General features: G+C 42.8%; 1 long non-coding RNA gene across 1 annotated transcript; it reads right to left on the bottom strand.

Annotated features, from left to right (window-relative positions):
* Positions 1-6,234: 6,234 nt before the first annotated feature.
* Positions 6,235-13,470, bottom strand: LOC125128018 (uncharacterized). Its single transcript, XR_007135116.1, has 3 exons — positions 13,409-13,470; positions 10,179-10,313; positions 6,235-7,187 (listed from the first exon to the last, which is right to left on the bottom strand). It is a non-coding gene; the product is annotated as an uncharacterized LOC125128018 (long non-coding RNA).
* Between the last annotated feature and the right edge of the window lie 9,634 nt (positions 13,471-23,104).

Genomic DNA, 23,104 nt, shown 5'->3' with positions numbered 1-23,104 from the left:
TTACTTTGTCCCGTCTTCCTGCTTGAGAAACAGTCACAAGGATGGTAAATGACTTAAGCTTAAGAACAAAGACCTAAAGGCATGGGTTATTCACGAGGTCAGCTGAATGAGGGAGGACATAATACATTGGTCTAGGCACGCAGGACCTGTGCAGATTGGAACGCCATTTGCACAAGCATGATATGTCCTCTAAAGAATAAGAGAAAGAGGAACCTCACAGCCAAGTGGTTTATGAGTGGTCGTTAGCAGAATATGCACTAGCAAAGAGAACCAAGGTGCAAACCTAGGCACACAGGGTTGCTGCAAATAGGCATGCCTTTTGCGGAAGCACAGTGAGGATTCTCTGAAATGCTATGCACAGATAGCTAACTCAAATGCTAATGATTCTTAAATGCCTAAAGTGTAGAGTAAAAGTTTAACCATCTACCAGCTAAGTGACTTTTAAAATAATAAAAGAACTTATAAAATAAAAAAAAAAAAACCCTATATCCTGCACCTACAACCCCCTTTTCACTTGACCTAACCCTCAAGAGCACAATAAAAGCAGTGTGGTTTCTTGAGGCAGGGCTCTTGGTCCCTGAGACCTTGAGTCCCCCAGTTCCCACCTTTACTTAAGATAAATGTCTCTGTGTCTTGTTTTATGTTAACCGTTTTTTCCTTAAGTTCCGCAGCACCCGTTCTTCAGCCCCATCCTGCTGAGCTGTTCTCGGCAAAAGAGGATCTGAAGGAGAAGGAAGGCCTTTCTCCAAGTCCTGGACTTTAGGATTAGGACCTCTACATAAAACAGAATTAAAAAGAAGAGACCCCTAAACTCCTTGATTAGATGGACAACTTGCCCTGAATGGAACGGGTTGGGCTCAGGGTTCCCAAAAGTGTGTGAGAATCAACCCTGGCCCCCTTCCCAACTGGTCTGGTTGGGACTGGTCTCTGGTTCATCAGACAGAGCAAGATGTCTGATACGAGCAACATAAGCTTCCGGAGGCCCATGGGGAGGCTTGCCTTGAAACAGGGCCACGAAGCTCAGACCTGGGACAGGAACAGCCCAAGCAGCCTCTATGAGCTCTGGTGAACATTGACATCCTGGGAAACCAGGTGGTGCCTGAAATCAAATACCTCTTTGTAACCTAGACTCTTAATTTCTTTCCCTGTGGCTGGTAAGGCCTAGGAAATAAGCTCCCTTTGAAAATGAAGCCCAGAGGTAAACAACTGAGAAGCTCACCAACCGGCTGGAGAAGTTCCACTTCCTCTGCAGAGAGTGGGTTTTGGAATAATAATGCTCTATTTCATAAGCTGCATTCCAGTTTCAAGATCCCAGTGACTGTAACCATTCATCTCCATAAACAATTAGTGTCTCAAAGTCCTCTTCAGGGCAAAGAGGTTCTTGTGTCTACCCTGTACTCTCTCTGGGGGGAGTTTGGATAAGGCTGTGCCATAGTGAGGTGGGTCCGAAGATGTGAAAATATAATCCGACCCACCATTTGAGAAACCAGAATGCTAGTTTACTAAAGTGCTTAGTCACTTTTAGCCACTGATTGCCTTCTCTATGATTGGGCCCAATATGAATCTGAGTGAGTCATCTACTGGGACAGGGCATATACAGGAGAAAACAGCAGGACTTTTTTTTTTTTTTTTTAACCAATCTCAGACTTATTGGCTAATGAATTTGGCATCTGAGCAGTATTCCTGGTACCTCATCATTTCAAACATATATATATATATATATATATATATATATATATATACACACACACGTATATATATATAAAGTGAAATAGCCTTGGGAAATAACACTTCGACTGTTTGTGTAAAAGATCAAAAGTGGTAGTTTACCTGGTAGTTTTCTCAGCATGTGAATCCTGAAGGGTTTCCTTTTTCTAACTTAGTGGTAAAGCTTATTCCAATGTTCAGCCTATGGGCACAGCGACCCCTTTTCCTCACTTTCCAGCCCCCACTGTAGTTAGGGAATACAAAGGGAGATGGCAGGAAAGCATTTGGGAGAGCTGCCTACCCAAAATGAAACCAACTCAATTCCAGATGAGTTGGCTCCATTTTGAATGGGACTTCCTTGTTATTCTTTCTTCCTTTGAAATTGGTTTTCATTACCCACTGTTTCCCTAAAGTGGATGAAAACTGAAAACTGTGGGTACTACATTTTAATTGTAGCGGGTACTATTCTAACAATTAGGAATTTAACTAATGTTTTTAGAAAACTCAACTTTCTGGAGTATATATGGAGAAAACACGAATTCCAAAAGATACATGAACCCCAATGTTCACTGCAGCACTATTTACAATAGTTAAGATGTGGAAACAACCTAAATGTCCATCAACAGAGGACTGGATAAAGAAAATGTGTCATATATATATATGAATATGTGTGTGTGTGTGTGTACATGTATATATGTATGTATGTGTGTGTATATATATATATATATATATATATAAAATACTATTCAGTCACAAAAAAAGAATGAAATAATGCCATTCACAGCAACATGGATGGACCTAGAGATTATCATACCAAGTGAAATGAGTCAGACAGAAAAAGACAAATACCATGTGATATCGTTTATAGGTAGAATCTATATATATCTCTATCTACCTCCCTATATATATCTATATAGATATATAAATGAACTTATTTACAAAGCAGAATGAGACTCACAGACATAGATAATAAATTTATGCTCACTTAAGGGAAAAGGGGGTAAGAGAAGGTTAAATTAGGAGGTTGGGACTAACATATACATATATAATATAATATACATATTATACATATAAATGTTGGGAATTATACTCAATATTTTATAATAACCTATAAGGGGAAAGAGTCTGGGTAAGACTATACATGTGTGTATGAGTATGTATACCTAAATCGCTGTGCTGTATGCCTTTAACACGATATTGTGAGTCGACTATACCTCAATAAAAGAAAAAAAAAAGAAAAACAACTTTCTTAATTTTTAGAAGGACAGAACATAAATGCACCTCCTGCCACTAAATGGTCAAAGGTGAAACCATATTGACCCATCAACATGTGAATGTTTAAAATCTGTCTAGTTCAATTCTTTCCGATACTTCAAACTTTCAGGAATGTAAAACTAATTTAAAAAACACACTTCAAAAAATGTTTCAACTCAGTTCCTTGGAGGAGGAGTAAGAGAGCTGATAATCATCTGATCAGATCTTCTATTTCCTTTAGAACTCACAGAATACTTCTGACCTTTCCAATCCTACCATACTTGCTTGTGTTCTAGACATCAGGGTGTTAGATTAGTCTTGTCTGTACATTTCACTGTCAGTTAAGCAGGGTAGGGAAGACTGAGGGAACTCTGAAACCAGAATTGCCTGTTCTTCTTATTTGGTTCCATAATGTGTAACATAAACAGAATTGGTACTTATTGCCTCTTAGGATTTAAGTTAAAACTCTGAAGCAGAGTGGACCTTGAAAAGAGTCATGTGGTTATAAATGGATCCCAGTAGCTATTGCCTTTGCTCTTATTAACGACTTCAATTCCCATTTTTGCTTCCGAAGATTATTAAAGTACTGATTCCCACTCCTACTTGAATTGACTCCCTTGACTATATTTTGACTGTTATATGAATAATACTCCTCTTCGGGTGGAATGGGCCCGAGGCTGTGAGTTACACTCAAGACACAGCTAGAAGATGCAGACTGTATCCCTATGTAGATGGGCACCTGGGCTGTTCAGGAGCATGGAGAATGGATGGGGTGTGGTTGGTTAGGAGAGCAGTTGAGAGGCTACTGCAGTCATCCAGGTGACAGAAGACGGTGACCCAAACCAGGCTGGTGACAGCGGAGTGAGGGGATGGCTTCTTGAATACATTTTAGTGGTAGAAATAACAGGTCCTGTCACTGGGATGGATTTAAGGAGTGAGGTAAAGTGAGGGGTCAGTAAGAACTCTCAGGTTTCGGCTTAAGCAACAAGTGGAAAATGAAGCCATTTACTCAAAGAGGGGAAGTCTGGAAGAAAACAAATACATGTGAAGAAATCCAAACTTCTGAAGTGGATGTAATAAGTTTGACTTACCTGAGCTAGAACCCATGGAAATAGACAGAAGAAACAGAGCACAGAGAAGTGTGGGTCGGAGGTAGGGATGTAGATGTTATCAGCATTAGTCTTTGCTGATTTGGGGGGTTTGTTTTGTTTTGTTTTGTTTTGCACCTGCCCAATTTCCATTCATCCTTCAGGTGTCAGCTTTCTCAGCGAGGCTCCCCCCTCACCCCCCACCCCCCCCATCCCCAGTATACATCGCTATGAATTAGGTGCTTTACTGGGCTCTCTCTCAAATAAAATTTTTCCTTAGAGGTGCTTATTATGGTTAGAAATTAAGATTTATGCTTGCTTGTTCTTTAGGGAAGAATCTCAGCCCACACCGAGATGCTCTAGAAAAAAAAAAAAAAGATTTTACTTTTCTATAATGAAATCATTTGGGCCCTAAATTAAAAACAAAAACCAAGCAAACAAAAAGAATGCAAAGAAAAAAAAAAGAAAAGAGGGCCTGGAGGGGCGTGCAGACAGAATGACACATTTATGGGTCAAATAGACAAGGAAGCTGGCTCAAGCTGCCAAGAAGGAGCTGGGAAGAAAACAGTCTGGGATGTAAGGGGAGACAAGGACTGAGGGAGTGACACTGTATAAAATTCTGCTGAGAAGTAGGATGGAAAGACTGAAGTGACTACTGGATTTATATCGTGGTGGGCATGGGGTCCTTTGTAAGAGCAGTTTGGGTGAAGCAGTGTGGACTGAAGGCAGGTTGCAGTGAGGAAATAACAACTGGAAAGGAGGAGTGAGAAATAATACATAAGGACTATTGTTCTAAGACGTTTTACTGCTGGCGGGGAGAAAACTAGGGCAGTGGCTAGAAAGGTATGTGGGGTGGAGGAGGTAGCTCTGGGCGATACTGAAGCATATCCATGTGTACATGAGGACAATGGATTGAAGGGGGATAGGGAGAAATAACAGCAGAAGGAATTAGAGAAGAATAAAGAAAGAAGAAGAAGGGAGCAAGCAGGTAGGAAAGTGGTGACACGGAGAATGGAGCCAAGTCTTTGAAGGCCATGGCCAAGGGCAGCCCCTGCCACGCCCACAGGGTGGAGAGGCGAGGTCAGCTGCTGCTCCTGGAGGGGGACGCCATCGCTGGCTAAGTGGTTAGTCAGTCTGTCGGCAGCCAGACCCTGGCCCCTGGCCAACCACATATTGGAGCAAAGTAAGAGTCTTCTGGCAGGCGTCTTTGAAGAGGAAGGATGGTGTGGGCGAGTGCTGAGCAGTGGGAGGGCAGCCAGGACCAGCTTAAGAAGGAGTAAACTCAGCGGGAGCCTGCAGGGGAAGGGCTATGGGGTGCCATCCTAGCATCCCCTTTCTTTCTCTCACCCACACAGCCTGCAACCAAAGGGGTGGGGTACAATTGCACTCATTTCTCTTACCACCTCTCAGTTCTGCCAATCCAAGGGGGACCGCCCCTGCAGCCGCCTGAACCTGCCACAGGAGCAGATGGGCACCATTCCCAGCTGCCTGGGCAGGCGAGCCAGGGAGACACGGCAGCCCCACGCTGACCTCGCCTTTGTGATGGAGAGTCTGAAGCATAGGGACAGGGAATGGTCCTGGCTGCCTGGCGGGAGGCCTGGGCTGGCTGAGTCACAGAACCACACAGAGGAGCAGACTTGGGCTCCCGGACTGCAAGAGCCCGGAGAGAACATCTGCTACAACACACAAAGCCTTTCAGTGTCCCCACTCGCCTCAGACGAGGGCTTGTCAAACTTCAATAACATGCAAGAGAATCATCAAGAGATTGTGTTAAAATGCAAATTCTGAGTCCACAGTGCTGGGGTGGGGCCTGAGCATCAGCATTCCTAACAAGTTGCAGGGTGATGCCGACACGGATGCTGTTTTGAAGAGCAAGGCTTGAGAGGCCTGATGGGGTTAGGACCTCTCTTCCATGGAAAATACACATCAGCTTATATGCACAGACTCTTCACACCATGTGGGCGTCACATAGACCCTTGAGGCTTGTGGTCTGACCCCTGGGGACAGTGACTCCTGCCCTACATGATTATTGCCAGATTGTTGCCCTTCCCCCAATTCCACTCCAGAAGGTCTCAGAATTGAGAGGATTATTAGAATGACCTGGACCCCTGTTAAAAATGCAGATACCCTGCCCCCTTCCTCATTCCCAGTGAACAGATTCAGTAGGTCTGGGGCAGGGTGCAGGAATACACGTTTTTATCAAGTTCCCCAGGTGAGTCTGATCCAGGTATTTTCACTGAACATACCTGAGAAGCACTAAATACACTCACTTAGGTTCATGTTTTCCCAGGAATATGTGTACTGAAGTCTGAAAATCTCAAGACTGGAAGGAATAAAGATATGATTGAGGAAGTTTAGGTGCTTAGGTTGGTATTTTTGCTCAAGAGACACCCTGAAACACTCAAATCACCCCAGAGTGATTACTGTGATGGCCCGCTCCACTGATCCTACCTTTCATCTGAGGGGTTGCTGGTTCTCAGGGAGGTGAGAGCTATTTTTCAAGCATTGGTGGTGGATTTGAAGAGGCTGATCAGGTTCCCCAGAGGACCAGGGACACCTCCTTACTAGCTGCTCTGTTCTCCCTTTGTGGGAAGGTTCTGGGGTCTTTCAGACACTTTCAAGTCATAGGACAAATCTTTCTTCTGCTAATGGAGAAGGCAGGAATCTCATTCCATTATCCAGGGACTTGAGCAATGTCACATTAATTTGCTTTCTTTACATCTGATTCTACATCTCTGGCCCACTGGGCTGGCAGGAAATTTGAGCTCAGCCATTAATGGAGATTTTAATGCCTCTAGGGTGGTGTGACGATCCCCAAGGATCCTCAGATGTTTAGCCCATGCTGGTCCCCTTTCAAGGCCCCTTCAATTCAATGACTTTGATCAGAACCGTTGTTCTATACTCGGATCTTTGTGGAGGCTGGGAACACCATGCTTCAGATGCAGCCTCCTCAGTTCAGCACTCCCCTCAGGGAATCCTGCTCATTTCCCTGGACTCTGTGAGAGAGAAGGCCTGAGTCAACATAACCTCCAGGGCGCATGGAACCATCACCTTCTGGCCTTGGGAACCTCCCAACTCCACTCTAGGCTTCTGCCTTGTTTTCCTTCCTCTTCTGCACAAACTCAGAAGCAGCTCGGGCTTTCAAAAAACAAAAGCCAGAAAGAGAAGTTGTCTGTAATATAAACTGTTTTTGAAGAAGTATAAAATTTTCAGAAAATTTAAAAGCATGACTCATGTAAATATAAACTGAGCACATGTCAAAGACTGCATTCAACTCCAATTTATGAGAGAACTGGTAAGACATTAAAACTGGTCCAAAGAGCATTTGAGAAGCTTGAAGCTGTACACAACTTAGTAGATTGCTGGGTTAGATAAAAAACTGGTTAATGTCCAACAGGGTCATAAACTGTGACTTTGGGAGTTTTCTGTTCTGCTGGAGAGAAATTATTTGAGTCTCTACCCCCAAAAAATCTGCAAGTTAACCTCACCCCTACAGAGCTGTAAAATTGCCTTAGTAGAAAATCAAGTCCAGCACTACACTTAACACCTAGTACTACTTTCTCTTGCCTGTTTACAAGTTTTGGAATATTTTTCTGGCAGAAAAAAACTCAAAAGACCCAGCTACCTTCTTGGAATTTGGGAGGGAAAAAATAACAAGAACAAACCTCAAAATAATATCTCAACTATCCCATCACCGAAATATATGACCCCCATTAATACAACCCCATTCTAATGCTGACAAAATATCTATGTCTTTGCTCTGTCTCATCAAAGGAGCTCCCCCACCCTGACTCCCGACAGGGGAGGAAGATGATAAGGACCCAAAACTTCCTCCTGCACCATATTAAACACTCTAGTGGAGACACAGTGCCCTTATCCTGTCCCTGAGGCACATGGGTAGATTCTTTTGAACACTGCTTGAAAATGCACAAAAACAGAGGACAGAGGGAAAATCCACACTTATTTCATTAGTACTATATGTTAGGCCCTTGTTCCACTGTCAAAATCTGCTCTCTGAATCAGCTTGCCATCTGCCCAAAGCCTGGCTATGCCGTAAGATGTCAGAGAAAAGAGTTGGTTGCACTGGGACAAATCACACGTGTGGCTGCACACTGTTACACAAAGGGGAGCAGCCAAAGAAATGCACCTGCAGGGAGAATTTTCTGCCTTAAGTCAACCTCAGTGGTCTCTCCCACTACCCCAGGTCTCGCTTTGTGCACGTGGGCCACAGAGAAAACCTGCTTCCTGTGAGCAGATAGTGTTTCCTTTCTTAGTTCTTGGGTTGCGCCTTTGAGGCTCCACAGCTGTGCTGCTCCCCTTCCCTGCTTGCTCTGCCCCATTTTTTCTTTGTTTCATATGAAACTCATCAGCAAGTCAGTCTTTGGGCAGGAGTTGATGTAGCCTCTGGCAGGGATCCGGAGTGGGAGATCAGAGAGACCATGAGAAAAATGTCAAGCACTGCTCTGACCGGATGTGTTCCAAGATGGGAGGAAGGTGGGTCTCACAGCAGAAAAACTGTTTTCATCTCAGTCTTTTCAATGTGAGAGCCAAAGTTACACAAAGAGATTAGGGAAATGAGTTAACCCCCAAGCCTAAAAATACTCAGCTGGCCAGATTCCCTAGTGGTTTCTCATCTGAAATATTGCTTTATCCCTTTAGAGAGTTATGGTTCTAAAATGTTAGCAATGCACCAGAATCATGGCTTGTTAAAACAGTATCCTGAACCCCACCCCCAGAGTTTTTCATTTGGTGACCCATGAATTTGCATTTTTTAACAAGTTCTCAAGGGTTGCTGCTGCTCCGGGCTACACACTTTGAGAATCACTGCTCTACAGCTATGCTTCCCAAAATTAAATATATACAAGAATCCCCCAGAGACTCTCCTTCAAATGCAGATTCTGAGTCAGCGTGTCTGGGGTGAGATTCTGCATTTCTAGGCAGTTTCCAGATGATGCCTATTCTGCTGGTCTTCAGACCACACGTTGAGCAACAAGTCTAAAGCAGTGGTTCTCAACCCTGGCTGCATATTAGAAACATCTGGAGGAGTCTTGAAAAATAACCCCCCACAGGCAACACTCAACCAATGAAATCAGAATTCCTGGGAGTGAGATCCAGGCATCAATAGCTTTTAAAGCTTCTCGAATGCAACGTGCAGCCAAAATTAAAAACTATTGTTTTAGAACCAGTGCATACTTTATGTTTTTTGTTTGTTTTTGCTTTTTTAGGGCCGCACCCATGGCACATAGAATTTCCCAGGCTAGGAGTCGAATTGGACCTGTAGCTACTGGCCTATGCCACAGCCACAGCAAGGCCAGAACTGAGCTGCGTCTGTGACCTACACCACAGCTCATGGCAACACCGGATCCTTAACCCACTGAGTGGGGCCAGAGATCGAACCTTCGTCCTCATGGATCCTAGTCAGATTCCTTTCCGCTGCTCCATGGTGGGAACTTCCAGTGCATATTTTAAATGTATGGGATGTTCTGCAAAATACCTATTCTTGAGTCACGATGCCTAATACCTTTCTAACTGGTTTCCCCAATCTTTTCCCAAACATCAACCAGCACACACACATACACACTCCTTTAAAATCTTCAATAGTTTCTCTTTCATCTTAGGATAAAAACAAATGTCATCAGAATTTCTGGACATAGGGCCTGCGGTCTTTATGATAGAAAATACCTCCTGTGATTCAAAAGCACGGCCAAAATCGAGAACTTCTCTAGACAGCCTCTAATCACATTCTACCTGCTCTTTCGCCTTTGCCCATAAAAAGTGGCCTGCCCATCCAAGCATGTAAAAACCTGCCCTGGGCAGCAGCCTCTGGTTGCTGACCCTCCCATTTGCCTGCTTAGCTTGCTATTTCCCACTTTGATCGCTGTCAGTTTGACCTTTTTCATTTGTTCTTTGCCTCTCCAGAGCTGCCTTGAGGCTCCTCCATGATCTGCTCAATATAGGCTCCTCCTCTCTGGGTTTTGACCTACTCCACAATCTCCCATACCCTGACTTGGATTTTGGCTCTGCACAGTCCTGTCTTGGCATCATCTCCCCCACCATCCCCTAATACTGGTCGCCTACTTGGCCTCGTATCCTCCAGGTCAAGTATGTAGACTTGCTGGAAATATTTACCAGGGGCCTCCAAGGTGCCAGGCATTGTGCAGGGTGAGGGCAGCCATGTGAAGCAAAACAGATCCAGTCACTGCTCTTGGGGAACTTCACGTTCTGGTGTGGGAGGCAGTGATCAGACAAATGTAAAGTTGCCATCTGTGAACAAAGACAGTTTTAATCTTCCTTCCCAATCTGTACACCTTTTATTTCCTTTTCTTGCATGATTACATTTATGAGGACTTTCTGTGTAATGTTGAAAAGTAGTGGTAAGAGGGGACATCCTTGCCTAGTACCTGATCTTAGTGGAAAGCATCTATTTCTCACCATTAAGTATGATGTTAACTGTGGGGTTTTTGTAGATAGTCTTTATCAAGTTTAGGAAGTTAACAGCTTTTTTAAAAAAGCACATCAGTTTGGGGAGCTCTCTGGTGGCTCAGTGGATCCAGTGTTGTCACTGCAATGGCATGGATTTTATACCTGGCCTGGGAACTTCCACATGCCATAGATGTGACCAAAAAAAAAAAAGAAATAAATACAGTTATTTCTTTTTTTTTCTTTTTGTGGCCATACCTGCAACATAGGGAAGTACCCTGGCTAGGAATCAGAGACAGCCACAGCAACACCAGATCCAAGCAGCATCTGTGACTTACACCACCAACATTGGATCCTTAACCCACTGAGTGAGGCCAGGGATTGAACTCGCATCCTCATGGAGACTACATTGGGTCCTTAACCTGCTGAGCCACAGCGGAAACTCCTATTAGTTATTTCTGTTAGTATTTTCCTTCCCTTGGCTTAGGCTGTTCTCAATGGGCCTAGTGCAAGAGGGGTTCTTGTCTATTCTTGGTATTCCAGGACCTCCCTATATTCTTTGGGAATATACCCCATAGGTAAGAAGGTCTGGAGTTTCCTGCTGAACCATGAAGTCCTTTGGGACAGTCTATGTATAAAATCCAAAAGAATGGACCAACAAACTCCTGGAACAAATTAGTGAGTACAGCAAGTTTGCAGAATACAAGGTTAATATACAAAAGGCAACTGTTTTCCTATACACTAACCATGAACAAGTAGAATTTGAAATTAAAAACAATATCACCTACATTAGTACTCCCCAAAAAGAAAAACTTAAGTATAAACCTCACAAAATACCTACTAGATCTATCCACAAAACTCTGATGAATGAAATCAAAGAAGAGCTAAGTAAGTGGAGAGATATTCTATGATCATGGATAGAAAGACAATATTGTCACTATGTCAGTCCTTCCCAATTTGATCTATAGATTCAATGTAATCCTAACCAGAGTCTTGCAGAGAAAGCCAGCCTATATGGAGAATGGAGAAGACAAGCAGAGCAGAAAGGAGATGAGAGGCATCACGGTTTCAGTGAGAGAGAGAAAGAGAAAGAGAGAAACATTACTTCTACTTTCTAAAAACTGACTCCTAAGGAGATTTCCCCTCTTTCCTTATAATACTAATTTTTTAAAATTTCCTTTAAGTGGGGAGTTCCCGTCGTGGCGCAGTGGTTAACGAATCTGATTAGGAACCATGAGGTTGCGGGTTCGATCCCTGCCCTTGCTCAGTGGGTTAACGATCCGGCATTGCCGTGAGCTGTGGTGTAGGTTGCAGACGCGGCTCGGATCCTGTGTTGCTGTGGCTCTGGCGTAGGCCAGGGGCTACAGCTCCGATTCGACCCCTAGCCTGGGAACCTCCATATGCCGCAGGAGCGGCCCAAGAAATAGCCAAGAAAAAAAAAAATTTTTCCTTTAAGTGTGTTTCAGTATCTTGTAAGCAAAGAGTCTTTAACCAAATCAAGCAGAAATCAGAGCTTCAGCGATGACCCCAATGACATTAGCCCAAAGGAAAACCTAAAGAAGGCTATGAGGATTAAAGGTGGTAGAAATCACACAGCACCTGTGGCAGGTTTTGCCCCTCCTTGCTAAAGGACTATTTAAGTTACTTGTTTTCCAGAAACATTCATTTAGTCAAAGAATTTCAGAGAGGAACAAACAAGGTCTGGCAAGGAGATACTGCATTCCTGGGAAGCTGCGTATCACTTCAATTTATAGGTAACCTATGGAGAGATTTTATAATCTCGGATTACAGTGAAAGTTTAATAACCAAGATGAGAAAATTGCCCAGGAATAATGGCTCTCAATCCTCACAACTTCTTATTAATGACGTACTTTTAGATGATTCTTACACTATGCAATCATTCTTTATTTCCTGTAGTCATCCATCCATCCATCCATTGATTCTATAAATATTTATACCTATTAAGTAACAGGCATTGGGAATACCAAAGGAAATACGACATACTCTCTGTCCTCAAGAGCAGTGAGCACTGCTCATTTACAGAATTTTTACAGTTTATAATTATATGTATTTGTAGGATTCTTTGTTTAACCTCTCTTCCTCACTTTATTAGTTTTATAAAGATGGGAATCATGTCTCTTTTTTTGTTCATTCTTGTATTCTAGCACCTGGCAGAGTTCCTGGCACATAATCAGCACTTGATACATATACGGCGAACAAATAATGAATAAAGGGCTTCAGCCTTTTCAAGACTTAGAATAGTCTTTCCTCTGTTTCTACTTAACCCTTATCATAACCTATGCCATAAAAGGAGATTTTTATGGGAGAAATCAGACAATACTACATTTTGAAAGCAAGGTGACTAATGTCCCACAGTGCTTGAAAATTGCAAGCTCTGTGACAGGTGCCTGAGCTAACAACCTGGTGACAAGAATTCTCCCTTGTAATGTGGATCCTTGGCATCTAGGGACCCTTCCTTTCCTGGTAGCTCTCCGATTAAAACTGCTCAGGAGTGAGGGCACAGAGAATGCAGCTGATGCTCTGACCTTGAGGAAATGGACTGTGGGAGGCAGCGCGGATGTGAGAAATGCCCATCTCTACACTGGCAACAGGAGGTAGGGAAAGAGGACAAGGGATTTCTTGCACAGCTGTGCAAGTTGTGCCCTCAGAAAGCACCCAGCCAAGTAGGTAAGTGGGGGCTGAAATGGAGCCAGGCTCTTCTCCCTGACAATGAACCTGGCAAGAGGCTGTGTCAAAGGGGCCCCAAGGAGGAAGTAGCCCAGTGAGGAAGCCTCTCGTTTTTAGGAAGACTGACAAAGTAATGAGGGAGGGTGTGGAAGGAACGTGCGTTTAGCATTTAGTCAGAAAGCAGAGAGATGGGGTGTTGCCACCTCATTCTGTGAACCACCAATTGCCCCCTTACAACCACCCCCCTGTACCTGCTCCAGCACATCCAGTTCTCAGAGTGATGAGGGCCCTCTCTTAGAAAGAGCAGGGAGATTTGTAAGAGGAAACCTGAAACCGAAACTGTCAGCAAGAGGAAAAGAGTCATGCTGTTTCCCTGAAGATGAAGGGGGAATGGGAGAGCCAGCAAGGGAGCTGCTAGGCTGCGGGCCCAGGTCTCTGTCCTGACTGGCAGGAGTAGAAGGCTTCCTTTCCCCAAATGTGGCTAGGCTCTGTCGACACTGGAAAGAATTTATGTACACAGCCTAAAAGAAAAACAGTTTAGTACCAAATAGCTTTTTTAAAAAAAAATTTACTCACACCCATCCCTATTCTGCTCTTTATGGTGCATGGAAACTCCAGGGCTATTTCTAGCTGGAGATGCAGGGGTGCTGATGAGCAGTGGGGTTTCTGAAGCTGATTACTGATAGGCCCGAGCTGTTGCCACCCCGCAGAGGTGCTAGGGACAGACAGCTTAACTGCACATGGCCAGCACATGGTGAGTGGGCGGAAGGACGTCTGGCTGGTTCTAGGGGGAGGAGAGGGAGATGGAAGCACTTCTGAAACTAACTGCCTTTGGGGAGCAGTAAGCTGAAGACAATGTAGTTCTGTGTGCCTCCAACACCACCTTCCTTCCAGAAAGAAAGAATGAAAACTCTAGGCATATCAGGGCAGCTTCTGTGATAGTTTCCCTTGCTTCCAATCTAGAATGTCACTGCAGGGGGCCAAGATGCAATTCTTTCATTATCTTAGCCATGTGACCTTAACCTCTCTGCAACTCATCTGCAAAATGGGGAGAATCCTAGGGGTAGCATGCCTGGAGTATTCTATCTTGGCAGGGACATCCCCTGCGTGGTCATGGTTCTAAATGCTCATTTTTTTTTTTTTTTGAGCAGATCAGTCATTCAAAAACCCAGGACCCTGTTAACTCTTGTTCATCCTTTCCTAGGATAGTATTCATTGTTTTTCTTCATTTTTATATTTTATCTTAATCGAAAGCTGGCAGTTTTTGCACACTCAAAGACAGGAAGAAATATTAGTTATGTTACATGTGTTATGTTACTTACACCGCAAAATCTATATGGTGCCTTGTTTTCAACAATTTAAGTATTTTTGCCCTCTAGGGTGTAGGGTATTGGACATTGCCCCCCTTCAAAGCCATGTCTAAAGTGATAGTAACATGTACATTGAAATGATTTTTGTGAGAATTATCATCTGAATACTTAGCGGCATGACTGGCATATAAGTGTGAAGAAAAAAAGTGGTTTTGGTGGAAGGTATGTGTTTTTAAACACCACACTTTGGTACAAAAATTACCCAGTTACTTTCCAAATCAAATGACATCTTACCCTGGGCCTCTGCTTTCTACATCTTATTCATTATTGGGGCTAAAAATATTCTCAAGTTATGAGAAGGCCTGACGAACCTCACACAGAGCAGAGCTGTCCAGGAGGCCCTCTGGCCACTAGCCCTCACCAGTCATTCACCAATGCATCCACTGTTGTGTTCACTATCTGAGCACCCAGAGGGGGCTGCTCTGCTGCTTCCACTCTGTGCAAAAGATCATAGTGTTTGCAGGGAGTGGAAGCCCCAACTCCTAGCACCCAGGTCCCACCGCCTTCCCAGCGCCCCTGCCCTCTTTCCCACCTAGCTATTCTCCTCTGATTCTGAGACACCTGGAGAGAACGAGACTCTCTCCAGGTGACTGCAAAGAAGCAGGGACTCTATTCCCTGAATGCCCCTAAGACTCCTGGAGCCCAAACCATCATTCTCTTCTTGGGCTCAGGTACTGTCTTCTTTTCTGAGAAGGGAGGAGGGGGCTTCAACCTCTACTCCTCCTAACACCAGGTAATCTCCCTCCAATGGGGTCATTTCTTTCTTAATTCACCTTTTTACTCCATTATCATTACTAGTTTTGAACAGGATTTATCATCTTATCACAGGAATTTGCGACTCTTTTGTCATATTTTTACTTTGAAAGTTATGAGCACTCTCAGAATCCCATTCATTCTGATAGGCAAATGAGGATCTCAACCCATAGAGCAGAAATTAGCTCAGGTCCATTGAAAAACAGAGGTCTGTCTTTTAATTCTTTGTTCCCCATTCCCTTCAAGGTAGCACAGTGATGTAAATTCTCTGTGAAATATCCTCTGCTTACCATTCTCTGTTAGAGAACTTTCCCAAGTCATCTGTGGGTTATTTCTCTTAACTGTGCTGTGTACTGGGGAGAGAGTGTGAGTCTGTAGAGAGTGATCATCTTCCTTTCAAGAAAAGATGTTTGCCTGGGATTTTTCTGCAGAAGCAGCCAGCAACACAACCCTCTGGCCTACAAGTAAAACATCTGACTTTCTTACCAATGTGGTTAAATCTTCTGTTTTCTTACTCAAGAAGAGTTTGCTGAAAATTGACATTGTAGTTGCTGGCTGGGATCACAGCTCTGCAAATTATTTCTAATGGCATGTAGTTTTTCTAAAGGAGTCAAACAAGGTCAGCACAATGGGTTATTTGTCTGATAGCCTCTGGGTTAATGGTCATTTTTGTTTGCTTTGAGGAGGGAAAAGAAAGGAAGATAAAGACTGCAGTTCAGAAAAGTTTTGCTATTGGCTATTATCAGAGATGTTTCAGAATTTTTCCATCCATAAAGGAAAAATTAATGAAATAGAGGCAAACTTGACAGCCAACTCTTAACAGGTGTATTTCTACTATTATTAGAAGTCATCAGAATGTTGAAGACGTAGATGTGCCCTAGATGACAATTCATACAAGTAAGGAAGCCCAAAAGGAAAAGAATGGTAATTAGCCCAGACAGACATGGTCAATGATAGAAAGTCATAACATCTCATCACAGACTTTCCAAAGCTCTGGTTCGTTTGTAAACCTGGGAGAGTTCGGAAGGATTTCAGCTAATAAACACACAAGTGGAAGCCCTTGACTCACTCCAAACACTTAAGAACTCCTGGATAAAACAAAATCAAAGTGTTTTTAATATATAAGTAGGCATGAAGTCAAGAAAGGAAAATTGTAGAAGCAAAAAGAGAACTCAAAGTCAGAGGTGAATGGAAATTATACTGTGTATGAAGTGAGATCTAATTTCGTATTATGCATAGAATGTGGAAACCCAAGTTTTGACACTAATGTTAAAAACATGTCTTGACCTTGATGTAAAAATATGAGTTTACTAAAAGGTTAAGTTAAGGGAGTTCCCTGGTGATCTAGTGGTTAAGATTTGGCTCTTTTACCACAGTGGCCCTGTTCAATCCCTCGTGTGGGAACTAAGATCGAACATCAAGCTGCTGCATATGGCAGCCAAAAAAAAGATAGGTTGAAAAGGCCCCTGATGAAAAATAAGTCAGGCTCAAGGATAAGAAGATTCTCTATCATGAAGATCAATTTGCTCAAGTTTATCTGTAGTTTCAATCAAAATTCTAATGGGAATATTTTGTGGATATTCTGTAGAAAAATCCCAGCAGAACAAAGGGCCAGAAAGAGGAGAGGTAATCCTGAAGAGGGAGAAGTAGAAGAAGGAAGGAGAGGACTTGCCCCCAGGTGGCAGGAAATGACTATAAAACTCCAGCAATGAAGACTTGGGGGAGGGGAGAATTGATGGAGTTGGGATAGACAAAGAGACCATTCCAACAGAATGGAAGAGAGCTCAGAAATAAACTCACTGTATGAGAACAGCTTGACTCATAACAATCATTACAGAAAAGTAAAGAAAGGAATGGGATGATCAAAAAAGGAGGTGGGACAAATAAATTTAAAACGAATTAAAGACTCGAATGTAAGACTTGAAACCATAAAACTTCTAGAAGAAAACATAGTTTGCTCTTTGACATCAGTCTTAGCAATACTTTTTTTGGATCTATCTCTTCAGGCAAGGGAAACAAAAGCAAAAAGAAACAAATGGGACTACATCAAATTCAAAAGCTTCGGCATAGCCAAGGAAACTATCAACAAAACGAAAAGACAGCCTACTGAATGGGAGAGAAATTTGCAAAACAATATCTGACAAAATACCCAAAATATACAAAGAACTCATTCAACTCAATATCAAAAACAAAACAAAATTCAGTTAAAAACGGACAGAGGACCCAAGCAGACATTTTTCTAAAGAAGATACGCAGATGGTCAACAGGCACATGAGAAGATGCTCAGTATTACTAATCATCAGGAAATGCCAATCAAAACCACACTGAGATATCACCTCACATTTGTTAAAATGGCTATTGCCAAAAAGACAACACATAACAAGTTTCAGTGAGAATGTGGAGAAAGGGGAACCCTCATGCGCTGTCTCCGTGGGACTGTAAATTGGTTCAGCCACTGTGGAAAACAATACGGAGGTTCCTCAAAAAATTAAAAATAGAACTACCATATGATACAATAATTCCATTCCTGCATATTTATCCAAAGAAAATGAAAACACTACTTTAAAAAGACATATGCACCCTTATGTTCATTGCAGCATTATTTGCAATAGCCAAGATACGAAAGCAGTGTAAGTGCTCATCAGTAGATGAATGAATAAAGAAGATGTGGTATATATAGGTATATGCATATATAGTTACACACACATACATATACACACACACGTTTGTGTATACACACACATATACATATAATGGAATACTACTCAGCCATAAACAAGAATAAAATCTTGCCATTTGTAACAATATGGATGGATCTAGAGGGTATTATGCTAAGTGAAATAAGTTAGAGAAGACAAATGCTTCACAAGTTCACTTATATGTGGAATCTAGAAAATAAAGCAAATGAACAAATGTAAACAGAGTCATAGTACATAGAATAAAACAGTTGGTTGCTAGAGAAGGAGGTAGGGGAAAACAAATAGGTGAGGAAGATTAAGAGGTACGTACTTTAGTTGCAAAATAGATAAGTCAGAGGTATGAGATATATATTGTGAAGTATGTAGTTGATGGTTATATAATAGCTTTGTATGATGACAGATGGTAACTAGAATTATTGTGGTGATCATTTTGAAATGTACAGAAATATCTAATCACTATTTTGTATACCAGGAACTAACACAGTGCTGTAGCTCAATAATACTTCTAAAACAGACTCAGAAAAGGAGATCAGTTTGTGGTTACTAGAGGTGGGAGGTGGGGGAGAGGGAATTAAATGAAGGTACTCCAAAGGCACAAATATCTAGTTATAAGACAAATAAGTACTAGGTATGTGATGTACAACATGATAAATATAATTAACATTGCTGGAGTTCCTGTTGTGGCTCAGTGGGTTAAGAATCCAATGCTGTCTCTGTCAGGATGTGAGTTCCACTCAGTGGGTTAAAGATGAGGCATTACCACAAGCTGTGGATGCGGCTCAGATCCTGCCTTGCCATGGCTGTGGTGCAGGCCGTCAGCTATGGCTCCAATTCCACCCCTAGCCTGAGAACTTCCATATGCTGTGGGTGTGACTATAAAAAGAAAAAATAATAATAACTATTAACCCTGTAGTATGTTATATATGAAACTTGTTGAGAGTAACTCCTAAGAGTCCTATTACAAGGAAAAATTTTATTTTTTTCTATTTCTTTACTTTTGTATTTATATGAAATAATGGATGGTCACTAAACTTGTGATTATCATCTCTATGTATGTAAGTCAAATCATTACACTGTACTCCTTAAATTTGTACAGCGCTGTATGTCAATTATATCCCAACAACACTAGGAGAAAAGAAAATGTTTTAAATGGAGCTAGGACAATTGGATAACATACCAAAAAAAAAAGGAGAAAGTGAATTCCTACCACATGGAATATATAGAAATTAATTCTAAGTAGATTTAAAAGGCAGAACACACATTATATTTAAAATGTAGAATATTCTTATGAACATTGAGTAAGGAAAATTTTCATAACTCACAAAATGTGTAAAAATATTCATAATTTGACCACATAAAAATGTATTTATCATAGCATGTCACTGAAAGAGTGAAAAACAAAATATAAAATGAGAGAAGATATTTGAAAGAAACACAATTAGCAAAAGATTAGCATTTTGAATATATCAAGAATCTCTGAATTAATAAGAAAAAAGACAAGGTTGATGGGATATCTTATGTGTTTGAATGGTCTAAGAGGAGGCTGAAACAACCGCCTGAGGTTTGGGATCAAATGAGTAATCCATTCCTAGAAAACTAAGCAATTGAGAAAAATAATTATTGATTCCACAGAAATTGAAAACTGTTGCAGGAAAAGAAAAGTATCCTTAATACATTACATGGCCCAGCAATCAAAGATGTTTACCTAATCACAACAATCTAAACACTGAATCAATCTAATTAAATTGAGACCATAACCACTAGAAGGATGGAATATGGGCCAGGGTGGGTAACTGCTGCAGCATAAGGGTGAAAGAGAATGAAGCCCTTATTTTCCATAGCGGGATTGCAATATGATGTCAACTACCAAAACAAACTAATGAGCAGACAAGAAACAACAACAACACAAATGTTGTAGAAATAGAGCAGTGCATCCCAAACAATCCACTGAAAGAGCAGCAAGTGACTTCTCTGAGGAGGAGAACACAGGATCCCCTTATAAGATGCTTTGCCTCTTTTAACAATGAGCACATATAACTTTATAACAATAAAAACTGGCTCCGTGACTGACAAATCATAACAAAGGACCACGTGAAAGTCTAAGAATAAAAAAATTAAGCCATTGAAATTAAAGACTCCAGAGACGGATTCAACTGAGGAATAGACATAGCTCCCTCTGGAGTTTTTTGCTTTAACCGACAAAAGTAGGGAAATTAGGATGAGAGTGTGTAGAGCAAGGGTCTTAATCAGGAAACTGAGGCCCGCTGAGCAGAGTGCAGGTGAGTCTAAGCCACTTACCCCTGCCTGGCCCTCTCTTTCTTCTCTACAGTTTGGCTAAGGCCACAAGAGGAAAGAAGGCAACTAGTGGTGCCTCGTCCTCTCCATCTCTGGAGAGAGACTTGATTTTTGGCATCGCCTCCCTGCCTGGCCCACATCAACAAGAACCATAAACATTGGCTGAGCACCTGTTCTAAGTACTTTACATATATTAATGTCTTAGCATTTCATCCTCACAATCACATTATGGGGTAAATGTTTTTGCTCTCATACTCATTAAAAGTGAGGAGCACAGAATGAAGGGACATGCTGAAAGCCACTCAGCTGGTAAGTAGGAGATTTGGGGCTTGAACTCAGACAGCCTGTCTTCAAAGCTCATATTCTCAACTGTTATGCTATATACTATGCTTTGTTATGCATACGCCCCTACCTGAAGTATTCAGGGAAAAATCAAGTTCATCTCTGAAAACACATTAAGGATCACTCCTATGTCAGAAATGAGAGTAAGGTGAAGGTAGACAACTGGCAAGTAGCCTTGATGGCAGAGTGAGGAGAGAGGACTAGGTGAGTGGGTGCAGGGCAAAGAATGCAGGCAATGGACCATTGTGTGCTGAGAGAACAGCATGGAGACTTGGATGCTACCCCCGAGTCATCTTGGGGTGGGGTGAAGGGACCTCAGCTAAGAGAAGCAGAGACATCACTGGATTTCCAGGAACCAAGGGAGTATAAACAACTACTTGGATCCAGATGCTCTGACCCTATCCTGGGCCCACAAGTGAGAGAATCCAGAGATGCTGAGGCTGGGAGCCTGGGGTGTTGTCTCTGAAGAAGACTGATCTGTAATACTGGCCAAGTCTTGAGAAGGCCCTCCCTAAAACATTCCTGCTCCCTTCTCCAGATCTCCCCTTTCCTCTGTGTGTGTGTTTGGGTGTGTAGAGGTCAGAAACTGCAGTTAGCAGTTTCAGGGAGGAGAAGTGGGGAAGGATAGTCAATCACGGCCGCCCTCCTTCCCATGGTTGGCCTGAGTTGGAAGCCGGGATAGGCCTCAACTTTAAATTCAGGTCAGAGTTTTTATCATTACATAGGGCTGGACAACTTTTGTGTGACTGAGACTCTATTTTGTGACTTCAATGACCAGAGGCCTCTTTTTTAGCTAAGAGGGACCAGAAAAGTCAGAGGGTCTGCCTGGGTTTGCTTCCAGAACCAGAGGAAGAGCCCACAGTGCAAGTTTTAAGGGATTCTGGAAGACAAAACAAAGCTTCTGGGTGGTGCCTGCCCCCAGTCACACTGGCACAAAGTAGCGGGGACATAAGCAAACCCAAGCCTGTCCCTGCCCCGGAGTTGGGACAATGAGGGCATAAAGTCCACTAAAGGCAGGCTTCATAGTCCAGCCCACTCAGAGGAGAGGCCCTTCCCTGGTGGCAGAGGCAGGAAGCTGAGCTCTCTTTGGCACCGGGAAGTCTAGGGAGTGAGGGTGCCAGTGGAGAGGTTCCTGGATCCTGCAGAAGAGGGGGAGCCTGCCGGACGATGCTTCTGTAAACACCTAAGCATCAGGTCCAGCCAGCAGGGACCCTACTGTAATGAAAAGCTACTCCACCAGATAACACAGGCAGAAAGCAGGCCAAACGTCCAGGAAAGTTAGCCCGGGTGATGTGCCTTTTTGCCCCAGGCTCTGAGAAGGAAAATGAGTTCAGAGCAAGAATCTGAAGAAGTTGTAATTAGAATCTTCAAGTAGACACAGATGGACGTGTCATAGCTGCCCTCACTGCAGCTGAGTGTGCTTAGAGCACTTGGAAGAAAGGCACAGCAAAAATACAAAGTAATATTATTATTGCCTTAATTATAATTAGAACCTACAAGTCGAGTCTTGAAAGACATTTATAGCACATCCTTATTTGTTTAGGTCAGCTTCCCAGAAAGAGGGGGAAAAATAGACATGGACTTTTTAAATTTAGGCAAGAAGCAGATAGGTCTAGGGATCAGGGCTACTATCTGGAGCTCCCCTATTTTAAGGATGCATTTTGGGGATCAGGTATATGAACTGCTAGAGCCTAAAAACTGAACATGGTAGAAAAGGGCCTTATTTTTTAGCTTTGGAGGGCTATGAGCCAAATGGAAGCTTCCATCCACTGTGAAGTAATGCGACTGGTAAAAAGCTGGTAAATTATCCATGACTCAGGGCCTGATGAGTGATGCGTCTCCAAAGCAGAGTGTGAAGGGAGGATGCTGAACAAATATCTAGGGGAAACCCATTCCTGAATATTACAGGGCTTACTGTCCCAGTTGCAGGTAATTCAGGCTCATTGACCTTTTTCGCTCTTACCCCCTTCCTCTATTAGAAGGCAGGAGGCAGCAGAGTGGGGCTGGAGAGGGAAATGCTACCTGCTTATTTAGGTATTATGGGCAGCCCTGGTGGAGAGCTCGCCAAAAGCAGGTTAGGGCTGATGGTTGCTAGGAACTTCTGCCTCTGTGGATTTCAGGCACCCCTGCCAACCTGTGCTGAGAGCACGTTGGAAATGAATAATCCAGAAAGGGCTGTGATTGGCAGGGCCAGGAAACCAGAGCTGCGTAGACATGACAAAAAAAGTCACACGACTGTGTGGTGCAGTGAGGTTTGAGGCTTTGTGACTGATGAAGACAAGTGTTGCATAAAGACAGCTATGAGAAAGTGGTTTTAAAGTATCTGTGTACTTGTCACAGTCACTGAGGACTTAATAGAGACGCAGCCAGGGAACATCTGCTTCTATCCACCTCCTATTCCCAAAACATAGGTACTCAGGCTTCCTGGGCTACCCAGGGTCCCCTCCATTCCTGGCACTGCCCATTTCATACTCTGAACCCATTTCTG

The sequence above is a fragment of the Phacochoerus africanus genome, chromosome 5 (assembly GCF_016906955.1).
Source record: "Phacochoerus africanus isolate WHEZ1 chromosome 5, ROS_Pafr_v1, whole genome shotgun sequence".
Classification (NCBI taxonomy): domain Eukaryota; kingdom Metazoa; phylum Chordata; class Mammalia; order Artiodactyla; family Suidae; genus Phacochoerus; species Phacochoerus africanus.
This window is presented reverse-complemented; position numbering and strand designations above follow the sequence as displayed.